Source organism: Meriones unguiculatus, chromosome 1 (assembly GCF_030254825.1).
Source record: "Meriones unguiculatus strain TT.TT164.6M chromosome 1, Bangor_MerUng_6.1, whole genome shotgun sequence".
NCBI classification, from domain to species: Eukaryota; Metazoa; Chordata; class Mammalia; order Rodentia; family Muridae; genus Meriones; species Meriones unguiculatus.
In genome coordinates, this window is record NC_083349.1 from 75044136 (window position 1) to 75060562 (window position 16427).

The window sequence follows — 16427 nt, forward strand, 5'->3', positions numbered from 1 at the left end:
CAAGTACAATTAAAGATCATTGCTGAAAACTTAGATCCTTATCAGTGTAGAGCATTTCTAGGAATTCCCAGAAGCTTGCTGGACCAGTTTTCTTATCAGGAAAGGGCCCAGACTGTAATCTGCCCTGAGACCTATGTGATGCTCCTTACGAAATCTGGGGTCACGAGCTGAGTGGGGGATGGGGAGAGACTTTTAGAACCCCACTAAAAAAAGGGAGTCTACCATCATAGACTGAGTACAAACAAATGGCTATCCGGAGATGTCAGACTTTAACCCTAACCAGCAGATCCCCACAATACTCTACAACACTAAGAAGCAGAGGGGTTTGGTAGCACATGGTACCTATGATATACTTAGTATTGCATGGTGTTCATGTTGTTTCTCAGGGCTGTAGCATCGAGCATAACAGTGGGCTAGTTCTCAACACTGGCCTGTGGATGCTTTTTTCATACCTTCTTTTCCCACATTCCTTCCCTCTTTCTTCAAGCCAGAAAGGTTGATGTGTAGGATCTGAGAGAAAGTACTATGCCCAGTGAGGGTCTTCTAAAATTAAGCTTATCTTCATTCTTATTTGTAAGTGTTTTATCAATATAATACATTACAAGGAAAAAACTACTGTAGTTCACAAATGACCTCTCCTCTCTGTTCTATTCTCCAGCCCCACTAATACCTTGATTTTAGGCATCTGACTTCCAGAACAAGAGAATGAATCTGTGTTTTTCCAAGCTGCTAAATTTGTGGTAATTGCTAGAGCAGCCATAGGAAGCTAATGCAATAGTCCTTTAAAAGAAAAAAACAAAACACTATACTTTATAAGCTCAATACTTTATTACATAAGTCATCCTATTTCCCCTGTTTATTTCCTTTTGGTCTTTGTGGGTTGTCAGTAAAGTTCCATTTGAAAACCCCAGTCAGTGTCCTACAAGCCAAGGCAAACAAGCACAGTAGCAGGAGCCTGCTTGGCCCACTCTTGGCCAGAGAAAAGAAACATCAGGGGCTTTGTATGGTGTTGAAGGTGGGGCTTTGAGCCAAGCAGCTGGTATAACCAGGTCTACAAACCACTAGCTGCATGGACTGAGGCAAGTTGCTAATGTTCCTGTTGTTTTAGATGTTTTGTTGTTGTTTAGATGTTTGAGCTGAAGGCTTGCTCCCCAGTGTAATGAATGGCATCGAGAGGTGGTGGAACCTTTAAGAAGTTGGAACTAGTAAATGGGTATTAGATACCTAGGCATCATGCTTGGAAGGAACTAATGCTACTTTCTGGTGTGGGTTAGGGGCTGGGGAAATGGCTCAGCTTGTAAAATATTCAGGAAAATCATCCATATGCCAATAATAATAATAACAACAACAATAATAGTAATAATAATAGCAACAAAATAAGTAGAAGAGTGGGTTAGGTCTCCCTGACTGGGTCAGCTATCTCCAGAACAGCTACTGCAAATAGAATGAGATTTCTTTGTTCATTATTGTGCTTCATCTTTTTTCATGTGATCTTTTTTTCTACATGTGCCACTTTCTACTTCAAACACACTTCAGCCATTTATGTGCTATATTATTAGTTATTTTATGAAATAGCACAAGGATGTCCCCAGACGTGGCTGCCTCAGCTTGGACTTTCTTACCTTCAAAACCATTAGTCACAACAAACTTTTCTTTATAGTTTACCCAGCTTTAGGCATTTTTGTTACAGCAACACAAAAAGCAGACCAAGATCATTCCCTAAAATCTAAATCTTTCTATCTATGACATTTCATAATTTACTCACAGTTAAGCTCTGAGCATGACTTCCTCACTTACCATTTGTGTAACTTTGGGCAAGTTTCTTAATTTCTCAGAGTCTAGGTCCTCATCTGTCCAGATGCTCTCACTTACAGCAGTTGTCCCTTTTCTGGCTTGACAAACATCAAGTCTTGTGTGTGGCAAGGACTCCCACCCCATATGGAAATACCATTGGTGCAGATGTGGGGTCCTTTAGCTAACTAAGAAAGGCTCCTAGGCTACATTGCTCTGAGTCCAAACAACTCTTGCTGTGAACCTAGGTATTCTAAGAGACTCAGAAACAGCTAGGCCCTGAAGTCTAACACCTGTCCTTGTCAGGTTTGCTTCCTCCTAGGATGCACCATAGTGAGTGGTGCAGATGGGCAGACCAGGATAACTGACTTCCTGCGCCCCTGAATCCATTTACTGCTATCAGCCTCTGGGGAAGACGTAGGTCGGCAGGGAGTCTGTTTCTTTTTCCTGATGTGGACAGAAGGTCATTCTCCAAACTAACCCCAGGGGACATCCCAGGGTCAGCTAACTCCAGATACCTCACTTCCCTGGCCCTACCCCTGCCTCCTTATACTGGTTTAGGGCAGGGGCTTAGCCCAGATGCTCCTCAACATTTTCCTGGCTACTCCTTCCTTAGCTCACTTGCACTCTTTTCCTCCTCATCACTGACAATGTATCATCTCTTTACCACAGAGTAAACGGAGTCAGGGTATAGATTGACAGCTGACTGACTGATCACCTAACAGACTTTCTCTGAGGGTAATTTTCCAGGCGGGAACTGATTGTTACCGTAAGCTAAGGGGTCAAAAAACTGATTGTTATTAGTGGCAGGCCAGAGCTCGTAGCTTCTGGAGGGGGCTTCCACTGGTGGTAGCAAGCATCTAAAAAGGAAAGGAAAAAAGGGAGAGAAAAAGGACACACATACACTTGCACTTGGTGAAGTAAGACAGACTCCAGCAGATAGTTCCAACAAGCTTCTTTATGGATGGAAAAGAATTCCAACAACTAAATTTTCCCCCCCACAGCTTATATATCCCAGCAAGATCTTTCAAGCAGTATAAAAATCACAGTGTGTTTACATTCTGTTTTTCTTTAAATGAACAATTACAATGAGTATATGTAAGAAAAACATATTCCCCAATTACCTTCACATAATCAAATGTTTCAAGGATTATGGGTGAGAAACAAATATGAACAACACTCTGTATGCCAGCTGTATCCTCCTCCCTCATTCCCTCCCAATCCCACCCTCCTTCCCTCATCTCCTCCCATGCCCCTTTCCAAGTCCATTGATAAGGGAAATCCTCCTCCCCTTCCATCTGACCCTAGTTTATCAGGTCTCATCAGGACTGGCTGCATTGTTCTCTTCTGTGGCCTGGCAAGGCTGCTCCCCACCCCCCTCAGGGGGAGGTGATCAAAGAGCCAGCCACTGAGTTCATGTTAGAGACAGTCCCTGTTCCCCTTACTAGGATACTCACTTGTATACTGAGCTGCCATGGGCTACTTCTGAGAGGGGTTCTAGATTATATCTATGAATGGTCCTTGGTTGGAATATCATTCTCAGAAAAGACCCCTGTGCCCAGATACTTTGGTTCTGTTGCTCTCCTTGTGGAGCTCCTGTCCTCTCCAGGTCTATCTCCCGCTTCTTTCATAAGAGTCCCTGCACTCTGCCCAAAGTTTGGCTATGAGTCTCAGCATTTGCTTTGTTATACTGCTGGGTGGAGCCTTTCAGAGGCCCTCTGTGGTAGGCTCCTGTCGTGTTTCCTGTTTTCTCCTTCTTCCAATGTCCCTCCCATTTGTCTTTCTGAGTGAGGATTGAGCATCTTACCCAGGATTCTCCTTCTTGCTTAGCTTCTTTAAGTGTACAGATTTTAGTCTGTTTATCCTATATTATATGTCTAATATCCATTTGTAAGTGAGTATATACTGTGTGTGTCTTTCTGCTTCTGGGATACCTCACTCATGATGATCTTTTCTAGATCATACCATTTGCTTGCAAATTTCATGATTTTTAATCGCTGAGTAGTATTCCATTGTGCCCTATCTACCTGCCCAACACCTGAGAAACCTCCACAGCTCAGGAACTCCTTTTGTCCCCTTGAAATGAACTTCACTAAATCACTATTGTGGCTGGTGGTAGCAGAAAGTTAAAAAAAAAATCCAATCATGTATTGCTGAAGAATGATCCCCATCACCTTTTTTTTTTTTTTTTTTTTTTTTTACCAGTTTCTAGTCTGTTTGTAGCATTTATAACACAAACCTGAAAGTGGAATGCAACATTCAGAACTTCTAGAAAACAGACCTTTGTTTGGTTTTCCAGTCTCTCCTCCCACTGCACAACAAAAGCAATGCCTGTGTGTGCACACTGGACAGTGATATTACAAGCATCACAGCCTCCCATAAACAGGGCTTTACAGCCTCCCGCTCCCCAGGGAATCCACACACTCAGGAAGGTGCATAGGCCAAGAGACACTGCCCAGAACACTACATAGATCAACATAACCACAGTCTGGTTCATAGTCCAGAAGCTCTGACAGTCAACAGAACTGTTCCTCCTTGTCTGAAGACGGTGACCCATATTCACCATGGCATGGCTTGCATTCTCCTTCACAGCTGCCTAAAGCAGAACCAATGAAGAACCCTAGAAAGAATCTGCACTCTACCTTTCAATGGTGCTCATAATTGCTAAGACTTCCCAGGATCCCTCTTTAGCTAGAGCCACTCAGCTGGGCCTAAGGACATTACCAGCTTCCCTACTGGGTGAGCAGAGATCTAAGGACTCAGCAATGCAGGCCTTTCCTCTCTGACCTTCCATCCAGAGGTGGGGGGGTGGGTGGGTGGGGGGAAACAGATTCCTTCTTCACTATCCTTTATATGTGTAGGCTGCCACAAGAAGCTGTGGCCCATTTTAAAGGTGGATCTTATCTTAAAAGATCCAGTGTAATGAAGAGGCTTCCCACTTCAGAAGCCCAGCAGTGGAGGACAGTTTGTAAAAGCCAAATAGCCTCTTGCAAGACCAAGATTTTTCTTTCAAGGGCAGCAGCTCTAGAGAGAGCTAAAGAGCTAAGGGGGTGGGGGTCCTCCCCACCCAAGGTGTGGCTGTTCACTGAACAGACTAAGCCCTGGGGAAGGCTGCACCTCAGCCCAGAGTTTGGACATATCCCTGCCCACTCGTAGGACTGCGGAGGACCCCTGCGGTACACAAAGGCAGGCAGGCCCGGGCTAGCTAAAACTACACTAGCTAAATCACCAGCCTAGAGCCAGGCAGACAGCCAGTTTGACCCAGCTCAGGAGCCGTGGCTGCTAAGAGAGATTAAGTGGCCTTTAAAACTATTGCAAGGCGGAAACAGACGCTGCTTAAAAGAGGCCAACTGCAGCGCCCAGGATGGCATTGTACCCAAGGGCTGCACAGTTCCAAGGTTCAAAACACGCTAAGTTTGGCACACTCATTTTCGTGGGCCAAGTTAGATACAGCTAAGCCGGCAGCCGGGAACAGGGACACCCCCCCACCCCCCCCCAACCAAAAAAAAAAAAAAAAAAAGGACCATACAAAGCCCACAGAAAGCAGCAAACTGCCGCGGGGTTGAGAAGTCGGATTGTGCCCTCCCGGGCAAAAGAACTGCAGCTATAGTTCAGTATAGTACATCACTGTACTGCAGTGCCCTGTACTGAACAGCAGAGGGAGACTGAACACAACAAAACTTCAGAAAAGGTGCAATCCCTAGGGAGAGAGTTGGAGGTTTAAAAATAATTTTTTTGTTTGTTTGTTTTTGTTTCAAATTAGGCAACCGAGTTCACGTCAGAGACAGCCCCTGCTCCCCTTACTAGGACACCCATATGGAGACTGAGCTGCCTATGGGCTACATCTGAGCAGGGGGTCTAGGTCCTCTTCCTTTACGGTGCATCAGTCTCTGCAGGGACCCCTGGGCTCATATTTATTGGCTTTGTTGGTCTCCTGTGGAGCTCCTGTCCCCTCTGGGTCCTTCTATTTCCCCCATCCCTGGCTTGCTTCTTCCATAATATTCCCAGGACTCTGTTGACTGTGAGTCTCTGCATCTGCTTCGATCCCCTGCTGGGTGGAGTCTTTCAGAAGACATATGGTAGGCTCTTCTCTGTTCTCTCTCTTCCACCAAGAATTAAGCATTCTTCCTAGGGTCCTCCTTGTTGTTTAGCTTCTTTAGGTCTGTAGATTATAGTATGTTTATCCTATATCATATGGCTAATATCCGCTTATAAGTGAGTATATACCATGGATGTTTTCCCGATTCTGGGTTACCTCACTTAGGATGATTTTTTTTTTCTCTAGCTCCAACCATTTGCCTGCAAATTTCATGATTTACTTGTTTTTAATTGCTGAATAGTATTCCACTGTGTAAATGTACCACAATTTCTGTATCCATTCTTCAGTTGAGGGACATCTAGGTTGTTTTCTAGATTCTGGCTATTACAGGTAAAATTGCTATGAACATAGCTGAGCAAACGTCCTTGTTATATGGTGGAGCATCTTTCAGGTGTATGCCCAGAAGCAGTATAGCTGGTTCTTAAGGTGGGGTTGCCTGCTCTTTGATCACTTCCCCCTGGCAGGGCAACCTTGCCAGCCCACAGAGGAAGAGGATACAGGGAGGCCAGATGAGACTTGATAGACCAGGGTCAGATAGTAGGGGAGGAGGACTCCCCATTTCAGTGGACTAGGGAAGGGGGATGGGGAGTAAGAGGGAGGGAGGGTGGGACCATGAGGAGATAAGGGAGGAGGCTACAATAGTGATATAAAGTGAATAAATTGTAAAAAATAAAAACAAAAAGAAAATAAAATATAAGAATATATTATATATAATTTATATATGTTTTCCATATTAAAAGATGGAAGACACTATAAAAGAGGACATTTCGACCCAATTTGTTTTGACTGTCAACATACAAATAATAATATGTTCAGTAACAATTATAGTTCTACATATCCTTTTTAAAAGAAAGAGCAAACTAAAACAGACTTAGAGAAGGAGACTGAGAAATGGATTGCTGCATTGGAGACCACAGAACAGAGATTAGAAAAAAATAATTCCCTATGAACAATCCATTGAGTTATTGGATAAAAATGCCTATACGCCAACATGGTCAGACTAGATATTATATGTGTATTGACAAGATTCAATTACTGGAGGTAAGTCTACATGCTAACTTAAAAATGCAGATCCTGTTTGGTGTTGCCTTGGAGCAAGGTCATACAATGACTGTGTGCTTCATGTTACAGAGTTTAGAGAGCCAAGGTATATGCATCATGTCATAGGTTGATATTCAGAATTCAAACACATTCCTGCCTTGAATTCTAAAAAGGATAATTCTAAGATTGCACATTTATTAGAGATACTGACTGTTTTGGAGGCGCCTTTGCAGATTAGGGCTGATCATGCTTGAGCATATGAATTCATTGAAATATAACAGTTTTTTGGACATTATGGCAAGAAACCTATTACAAATATAATTCCCATGGTCAAACAATTATTAAGCCTGGCATGGTGGTGCAAACCTGTAATCCTAGCATTCAGGGAGGCAGAGGCAGGCAGATCTCTGTAAGTTCAAGGCCAACCTGGTTTATAAAGTGAGTCCAGGACATCCAAGGCTACACAGAGAAACCCTGTCTTGAAAAACCAAAACCAAACAAAAATCCCAAACAAAACAATTATGATAAGATCTAACAATAATTTAAAGAATATGCTCACAGAACAGAAGGGGTATAAAAACTATCCCAGTAATAGATTAAATGGTACTTTGTTGACTTAATTTTTTTGTTTGTTTTTGGTTTTGATTTTGATTTTTTATATTAATTACAGTTTATTCACTTTGCATCCCAGCTCTAGTCCCCACCCTCCTCCCTTCCCAATCTCACTCTTGACTTTAAATATTTTAAAAGTCAATGAGACAAGTAGCACAACTGTTAAAAAGTACTGGATTTTAGAAAGGACTACTAAATTTGATCAGCATATAAAGGCCTTAATTCCAAAATGGAAGAAAAGAGATATGTGTTGAGAAGATCTTACATTTGTTCCAACAGGAAAAGAAAAGCTGTGTATTCCATCCAAACTGTTGTAAATCAGATTTTACAGAGAGAGACCCCCTGAAGATCTTGGCCACACACAAGAAGAACTAAATCAAGACCAAAGCAGATAATTTATTGCTGGTCCTTCTATGGGGAATAGCTCTTAAAATGGTTGAAACATAAATGCCTATGTTTAACCAACAAATCTTGTTGGCTACAAATTCCAGAAGACTTATCATGCCATTCTTATTTATGGCATAAATTAAAATTATATTGTAGTTTGGTTATATAGTCCAAACTATCTTTAAAGAAAGCCAGATGTCTTTCACTTGCTCAAAGAACAAAGAATCATCTTTAATTGATCTGTGTGCCTTACACATTCTATACATATGATATTATAGAACAGTATATTACTTGTGAAAGGATCAGACACAAATAAAATGGAGGTAGCCTTGACAAGATAAGCAGTCCAAGTAATCTAGCCTCAGACTGCTTCAGTTGCTATTTCATCAAACTTGCTTCCAGGACAACTTCAAAGCAGCTAGCTGAAATTATCCAGTATCACAGTCTGTTCCAAACAGGGCTCCATTTAAGCATTTTCTCAGCACTTAGAGGCTGGACAACAAATGTTATTGCTAGCTTGCTTAACCATTTTTCCCAGTTTCCTTTGGGCCCCCCAAAAGGAATCCTATACCCCAAATCAGCAGGAAGCAATACAAAAAGAGCGATGTCTCATTCCCAAAAGGCGGAGTGAGTAGGTTTTAGCTGTTCTATTGGGTGATGAATGCTTGTCATTATAAAGGGGTTTGTCACAAGTTATTTATTTATTTATTTATTTATTTATTTATTTATTTATTTGAGACAAGGTTTCTCTGCATAGCCTTGGCTGTCCTAGACTCACTTTATAGACCTCAAACTCACAGAGATCAGCCTGTCTCTGCCTCCCAGACTGCTTGGATTACAGGCAGGCACCACCACACCTGGCTTTGTTACAAGTTATTAACGGTCTATTAAGGGAAAAAAAAAACAAAAAACAAAATATGCAAGTCCTTCATAGTTCTTGCTTCACAAATATGTCTGCAAGATATATTGGGCCAGTAGGCTGAAGGTTGACGCTCCATTATAGTTGAATTTTGGGTGACTGTCCAGGCAGCCAGCTGTCTGTCAATTCTAAGTATTGGAAGCTGCTTGCTTGCACTTTCTACATACTTAGGTAATACTTATTTCCTTCTCAAGTCTCTGATGGGGTTGAATACTAGATAGTTATAGTCTTACAATTAAGCATAAGTTGTTTAGGATTAAAAAGATATTTTTAGGTCTAAGTAAAAATTTTAGGTTGCTAACTACCAGCTGTAACAAAAATGACTTGGGTCCAATACTTTAAACTTGTCAAGATAGAATAGATAATAGATTACTTTGTCCTAAGTTTCCAAATACAAATAGACTGGACATTATAAATGTAATTGTTACATGATAGTTTTCAAAATTGTTTCACATTTGTTCTTGTTGGGATCAGTAAGCAGGCATCTCTATGGCCAGCCCCAAGGGACCTGACATCTGTGAGACCACCTGTGGACCACCTGAAACCACCTGCGCATGCTCTGGGTCACCTTATAAGAGAACTCGAAGCCTCTCCTCTCTCTCTTTCTCTTCTGCCCTGTCCAGAGAGTCTCTGCAACCCCTTCCCCTAATAAACCTCCCATGCTGTGTAGCTCTTTTGCACAATCTTATCATTGGTGCATTGGGCCGGGAATAGGTACCTTCAGCAGCCACACCGAGTGGTGGTTTCCGGCACCCCTCAGGAGCTGCTTGAAACCTATTTCATCACAAATCACACCACACAACTGGCTCCACGTGGGAAGTTTATTAGGGGAGGGGGTCGCAGAGACCGTCTCTGGACAGGGCAGGAGAGAAAGAGAGAGAGAGGAGGGGCTTCGAGTTCCCTTATAAGGTGACCCAGAGCATGCGCAGGTAATTTCAGGTGGTCTGCAGGTGGCCTCACAAATGCCGGATAACCAGTTCGCCAGGTCCCTTGGTGATGGCCATAGAGATGCCTGCTCATGGATCCTAACATTCCTCCCTTTTTATTTTGTTAAAAAATGAGGAGCTAGGAAGGGGTGATGGTGGGGGGAGGGCATAGGGGCGACCTTTGCTCTTCAAACTACTTCCTGCTGATTAGGGGCATTGTCATTCTCAGGGTATAGCTGGTCCCCACCATCAGAGTCGATTGGAGGGTCATTGTCATCTGGTTCTATGGGCAGAGATTGATAATCCTGTAAGAGTAACTGATGAATGCTTTGGTTAGAGAATTTTTGTATTTGTTGTTGGAGGAATTTAGAGAGGAAGTTAACTAAGCAGGGTGCAAAAAGCAAAAACAGAAAGACAGCAGAAGAGGTGTGAGGAAGGGCAGAATCCATTTCCATATGGGGTTCTCAAAGGCCCAAGAGCTAGAGGCCTCAACCTGTTCCCTTCATTTTTTGTAAATCTGGCTGGAGTTGATGGATTTTGTCTTTTACTATACCCAACTGGTTGACATAAAAACAGCATTCCTCCTGGAGGAAGATGCAAAGCCCACCTTCTTTAGCTGTGAGGAGATCCAATCCGTATTGGTTTTGAAGTATTACTGCTGCCAGCGAGTCAATCTGTCCTTGGAGGGTGAGTATTGTCTGAGCCACTTGCTGAAGGTCCTGGATGAACTGGGAAGAAAGCTGATAATACAAAGTTAGTGACGTGGCTAGTCCTGCTGTCCTGGTCTGGAGAGCTGACGTGATTCCTGCAACAGCCAAGAGGGGCAAGATTTGAATTGACCTCTTGTCCTGCTGGGCAGCTATTGAGTCCACAACCGGGATTGGTAGGGACTCCTTTTCATTTATCACCCCCAGCTCAGGGAAGAGGAGCACCAGCGTGCAAAGTCCTGACCAACCAGAAGGCAGAAGATGGTAGACCTGAGTGCCACAAAGAATGGAGGTATTATTAGCAGTAGGGCATTGGGGTTGAGATGAGGTATCAAGGATTATAGTTTCATTACATTCTAAGGAACTTAGCATTCCTACAGTGTGTCTCGGATGCCTTGAAACAGCTTGCCATGCCAAAGAGGGTGATATGAAAAAGATAAGGGGTTGTGGCAACATCAGAGTCAGGGCAGTTAGTAACCCTTGATACCTCTTGTTTGGGGCTCAAAATATGAGCTCTCAGCTCTTCCTGCTGCCATGTGTTTATGCCGCCATCATTCCCTCTAAGCCTTTGTAATTGTAATCACAATTTGATGTCTTCAATCATAATTTGCTTTAGCCCTGGTATGTTTTATAACAGCACTAAAAAGTAACTTTACAGGAATGTTTTATGGAAGATCAGAACACGGAAAATCTCTCCTTTCAATTACAGAAACCAACTATAGAATTTTTTTTTTCTAACTTTAGCTCCAGGGCAGTTAGCATCAGTCCCATGCCTTTGAGATTAGGAGTGATCCCAAGATTGACAAGTCTAGACTTCCATGAAGAAGGCAACCCTGTTCAGAACATTCTCTTATTTCTAACCATATCAATATCAAACAACTTCTCAGATCCCTCTTCTATAGAAGACTGTCATGATAGGAATGATGGTCCAAAGGCACAGGATTAAATATATACTGGTATTTATTACAGACTCAATATATATTATACATTATAGTGTATTTAGTGAATCAAGGTCAGCTGGGGTTCTGAATGAGACCCTGTCTCAAACAAAGAAAACAAATCAAAATTATACTTGTTAAGGCCAGCTGACTCCATTTTTTTCTTCCTTTTTCTTTTTTCTTTTATTTTTAAAATATTAGTTACAGTTTATCAACTTTGTATCCCAGCTGTAGCCTGCTCCCTCATTCCCTCCCAATCCCACACTCCCTCCCTCATCTCCTTTCTGCCCCTTTCCAAGTCCACAGATAGGGGAGGTCTCCTCCCCTTCCATTTTCTTCCTATTTCTAATTAAACCTAATGTTAATTTTTTATTTATTTTTATGATGTTCCTTATGATGTTTTTTTCTGATCACGTCCCAGTTTAAAGGTCAACTTGTTTCTTTGACTTGTTTTTCCTCTCTAATCTTGAGATTCACACATCATAAACTGATTCCATTGTTCATGGTATGTTCTGAGAACTGTTTAATAATTCCATTTTTGTAATCACTTGCCATATTCCTCAGCCTTGAGCTTGACTATAAAAAGGCTGCCCTGCTTTTAATCAGGGTCGCTTTTCACTCCTGTTTCAGAGGAGACTACTAGTTTGGCCACAAAATAAACTTTTACCTTACAACATCTTGGTGGTTGGTCCCTGGTTCTTGGCACCACAATAATATTAACCTTTAAAAGTATTTTAGGTCTATTTGAGATAGGTTATACTGTGGAAATGACTATATACACCAGCGAGGTCTCAAATTCATGGATATGAATTTGCCTCCAAAGTGCTGGGATTCATATCATATGCTGCCATGCTTGGCAATATTCATTTTTTAAAATTGTATGGGCAATGTAGCTTCATCTGAGATGACTTTAAGAGGTATTGTCTTGTTCCAATTCTTCAATACTCCTTTTTATCTGTTATTTAATTGTGTGTGTGTCTGTCTGTCTGGAGAGGAATTTTATTTAAATCAGAACACAGATAGTCTGGCAAGAGATCACATCCAAAAACATCTGAGATCTATGTGACCCAGATGGAATATAGACGTCTTTAATCCCAGGAAACAGAGTTCAAGGCCAGCCTGGTATAGAGCATGTTTCCTGTAAAGAAAAGCTTAGGTCTGTGTGTGGTGGTATATGCCCAGCACTCAGGTAGAGGTATGCAGAGCTATGAGTTCTAGTAAGTGCTGTTTAGTCAGGTGAATCAGTGAACTGAGAAGCTGTGCAGTGGAGTTGAGCTCATGGCAGTTCAGTTAGTAGAATTCAGAGGCAGTTTCACAGGGAGAGTTTTAGAGAGAGGTTGAAGAGAGAACAAGCTAGGCACAGGTAAAGACAGAATGAGCCAGAGAAAGAGAAGGAGCCAGAAGATTAAGATGGTTTGCTAGGGTTAGTTTGAGGCCAAGCAGAGCAATTGAGTCAGAGGCCCTAGATTGAATCAATCAGCTTATAGAGCAGTTTGGGACAGAACAGATGAGTTGAACCACCCAGCAGAGTCAGAAAGAACTAGAAAGGGTGAGCTTTATTCAGCAGTAAGTCTCGGAAGCTAAAAACATTCCAGGCCTAGATTAGATTGTATGGAGGTGAGAAGCTTCCAGCAGTAGGCCTAGGTTAGCATACTGAAGCAGTAAGCCTCTAAGAGAACAATTACTTAAGGTGAATAAAAGTTACTTGTGTGTGTGTGTGCTGACTATGTAGCACAGGCTTTCCTCAAAATCACAGTGATTTTCTTGCCTCTGTGTTCTGAATTTTGGAACTGAAGAACTGAAGAAATGCACTACTGTGCCTAGCTTCAACAATAAGTTTTATGGTGCAAGTTTTCTCTCTCTCTCTCTCACAAATAATTGTAGTTGTTATTTTATAAGTACTTTGTCTGTATGTATGTCTTTGTACTTCATTCATGCCTGTTGGTCTGGGAGACCAGGACATGGTATCATGACCCTTGGAACTTGAGTGACAGATAGTAGTGAGCTGCCTTATGTACTGGGAATGAAACCTGGGTGCTCTGGAAGAAACTTCAGTGTCTTAGCTTTTGTGGTAATTTCCACCCCAAGTTTTCTACTCCTGATAATTTTCCTGACCAAGGCATTCTAGGTCAGTTGGGGGTCAGGTTTCTGTTGAGGGTGTCCCTGCAAGTATCAGACAGGGACCATGCTAAGAGATGAGAATGCAGTTTGACTTTGTCAGACTTGGGGGAGTCAAATACTAGGCAGTTCATTGCCAGCATATTTAAAACAGAGTACAATTTGGGGAAATATTTCCAGGCAACAATCATTTCAATTCCAGGTTCACAATAAAACTTAAGATATGCCTACATTGTACATGTGACCACGGGGGCAGGTTCTATAACTAAAAGACCTAGAATTTAATGTGGACTCTGACCAATAGCATAGAGGTCAGCTGTGCATAAAGTATATGTAACATTTCCTCCAAGGGTGGTAATGGTCTAGGGGAAGAAAGAGTCTATGATAGTCATTCTGGAGAATTTGGGTAAGGTCTGCTTCTATAACAAAAGGTAGGTGAGGTGGGCCTCCACAGATAGCAAAGAGGTCACCAATTCATTAACAAAATCCACTCCCAGCCTTTTGGATTGAATGAAGGTATTTTATTTCCATCACTGAAAAGCCTCTGTGTGTTTAACATTCCTGGTTTCCTTAGTGAGCTGAGGGTGCAAGGACCTTTGTGCCCTGACCAAGTGTGCTCAGTTGGTCAATGGAGATCATAACTAAGGGAGTGAGAATTAAAAGAAGTCAAGAATGAAATAAGCACACTCAGGACTTCATGAGATAAAGCCATTTTTTTTCCCTCCAAGCTCCTTATATACTAAAGAACAGCTTACACAAGCACATCATGCCGTGTATGAAGACAAAGAATAAAAATTAGCTCTAAGTTCCTCATTTTGCTCTGCCAATTTCCTTATGACTCATGTCTCAAGTTCATGAAACAGTCCCTCTGAACAGTTTCTTTGCAGAAACATCCTGATGGTAGAAAAACAAGTTTAACTTGGCCAAAGAATTAGAAGCAGCATTCTAAGCTGCACCATGTCTCCTGACAGGGCCCCCAGCATCCTTTTGCTCATTAAAGAGTAAAAATCTCCTGCAAGTGGGAGAATTAGTTTCAGGCAAGGATGAGCTCCTTAACTGATTATATAATGCAATGTGGTCAGTCCTGAAACCAACAGAAACAGATTCAGCAAGCTTTATTTATATATTTGAGGTTTTTGAGCATACTTATTCATGAATACTTAACAAGGAAGAAATTGGTTGGGAAGAATTTGGGAAGGGATGAAGAGAGGACAAGGAGGGGGGAAGTGATAAATATATTTTAATTAAAATGTATAAAAATAAAATTTAAATTAAAAAGCAGCTAAAGGGATAGCTTAGTAGTTAAGAGCAATAGGTGTTGTTACAGATGACATAGGTTTCATCCTCAAAACCATGTGGAACTCTAGTCCTAGGCATGTTCTGGCTTCTTCTGGCCCCTGTTGGTATTGTACACAGACACATGCAGCCAATATATATATAATTTATTTTAATATGTATTTAAAATAAAGCTTAAAAAATAAAATTCTATTCAGTGATGCCACAGACAGACACATGCAGCCAATATATATATAATTTATTTTAATATGTATTTAAAATAAAGCTTAAAAAATAAAATTCTATTCAGTGATGCCACAGTCCTGAGACAGACAGCAGTCAGGGCTAATTAACTGAACTCCTTCTGGTCCTGCATGGAAGCAGCTGTGATCTTCCTCTGGGCCAGTTTTCTCAGAGGCAAAAGCAGCCTTATTGTGGGGTTAGAATAGATCAGCAAAGCTGATCCTCTAAGAACAATATCCACAGTGCTGATAAGTGACTTTTCCTTGATGTTTTATGAATTCCTGATTTCTTCCTGTTGTATATGTGAGAATTGTGGCATTGATACATCTATCTGTGAGATCACACATCATGATTAACAGGTGCCATTGACTCCTGAGAAATCTACTTTCACACTGTCATTTACTTGATTTTTCAACTAAGACCTTGTGTTACAAGATGAACATTCCAGAGACATTTCTGTCCATTATTTTTATAATTTACATATGTTTCTGCATGGCTCTGAGCTAAGGATGCCCCTAAATGACTTTGCTTTTACATTGTGACCACATTCAGAGGAGGATTTAACTTAGCATGCTTAGGAGTAGGCAAATTTATATGTGAATCTATCCAGACTCTAAGTAAAATCTCAATGCTTTCTTTGTTGAAGAAAACCTTTGCTTTGGAAACTATTCTTGTGCTCTTCTTGCCTGCTACAGAGGGGAAAAAATCTTTCTCAGCTCTTCTATTTTGGCTGTTGTGATCACTATTCTTAGTAGTCAAACTGACTACATCTGGAATTAACTAAAACCCAAAGATTTGGGTATGTGGGAGATCTTTTCTTTTTTCTCTTTTCCCTTTCCTTTCCTTTCTTTCTTTCTCATGAAAAAAATTAATGTTTTGAATTTATTTTGGGGGAGATTTTTCTTAATTGCAGCTTTTGAAGTAAGAAAACCCTTCTTTAATCTGGATCTTTTGAGGTGATAAGATCCAGCTTTAATCTAGGCCACAGCTTCTGGTGCCAGCCTACATACATAAAAGACATTGAAGATGGTGTCTCTTTCTTAGTTGCTTTCCCAAACGCTGGCTAGTCACAGAGATTTCCCCCCAGAGTTGTCCCATCCCTACTAGATAAAAAGCAGCTAAAATTTACTTGTATTCAGCATGAAGCCACAAAACAAAAATCTTGTCTCCTAAAATCTGTCTTTCACTGGTAATATTCTGGGTATCCTTCCACTTGTGGGACAGATTGGTAACTCCACTGCAGTTTGGATAATGAGCTCTGCAAACTATCCACCTTGATTCCAGGAAGTAGGGGAAGTGCTACTGAGTGCTGTGAGGGAAGCTCAAGCAATGTCTAAGTGGGTGCATGGTGAGCACAAGGTGTCACTGCTC

At 41.5% G+C, this 16427-nt stretch overlaps 1 pseudogene; it reads left to right on the forward strand.

The window, feature by feature from the left end:
- Nucleotides 1–259: 259 nt before the first annotated feature.
- Nucleotides 260–16427, forward strand: part of LOC110544087 (sacsin-like) — a 42582-nt pseudogene continuing 26414 nt past the window's right edge.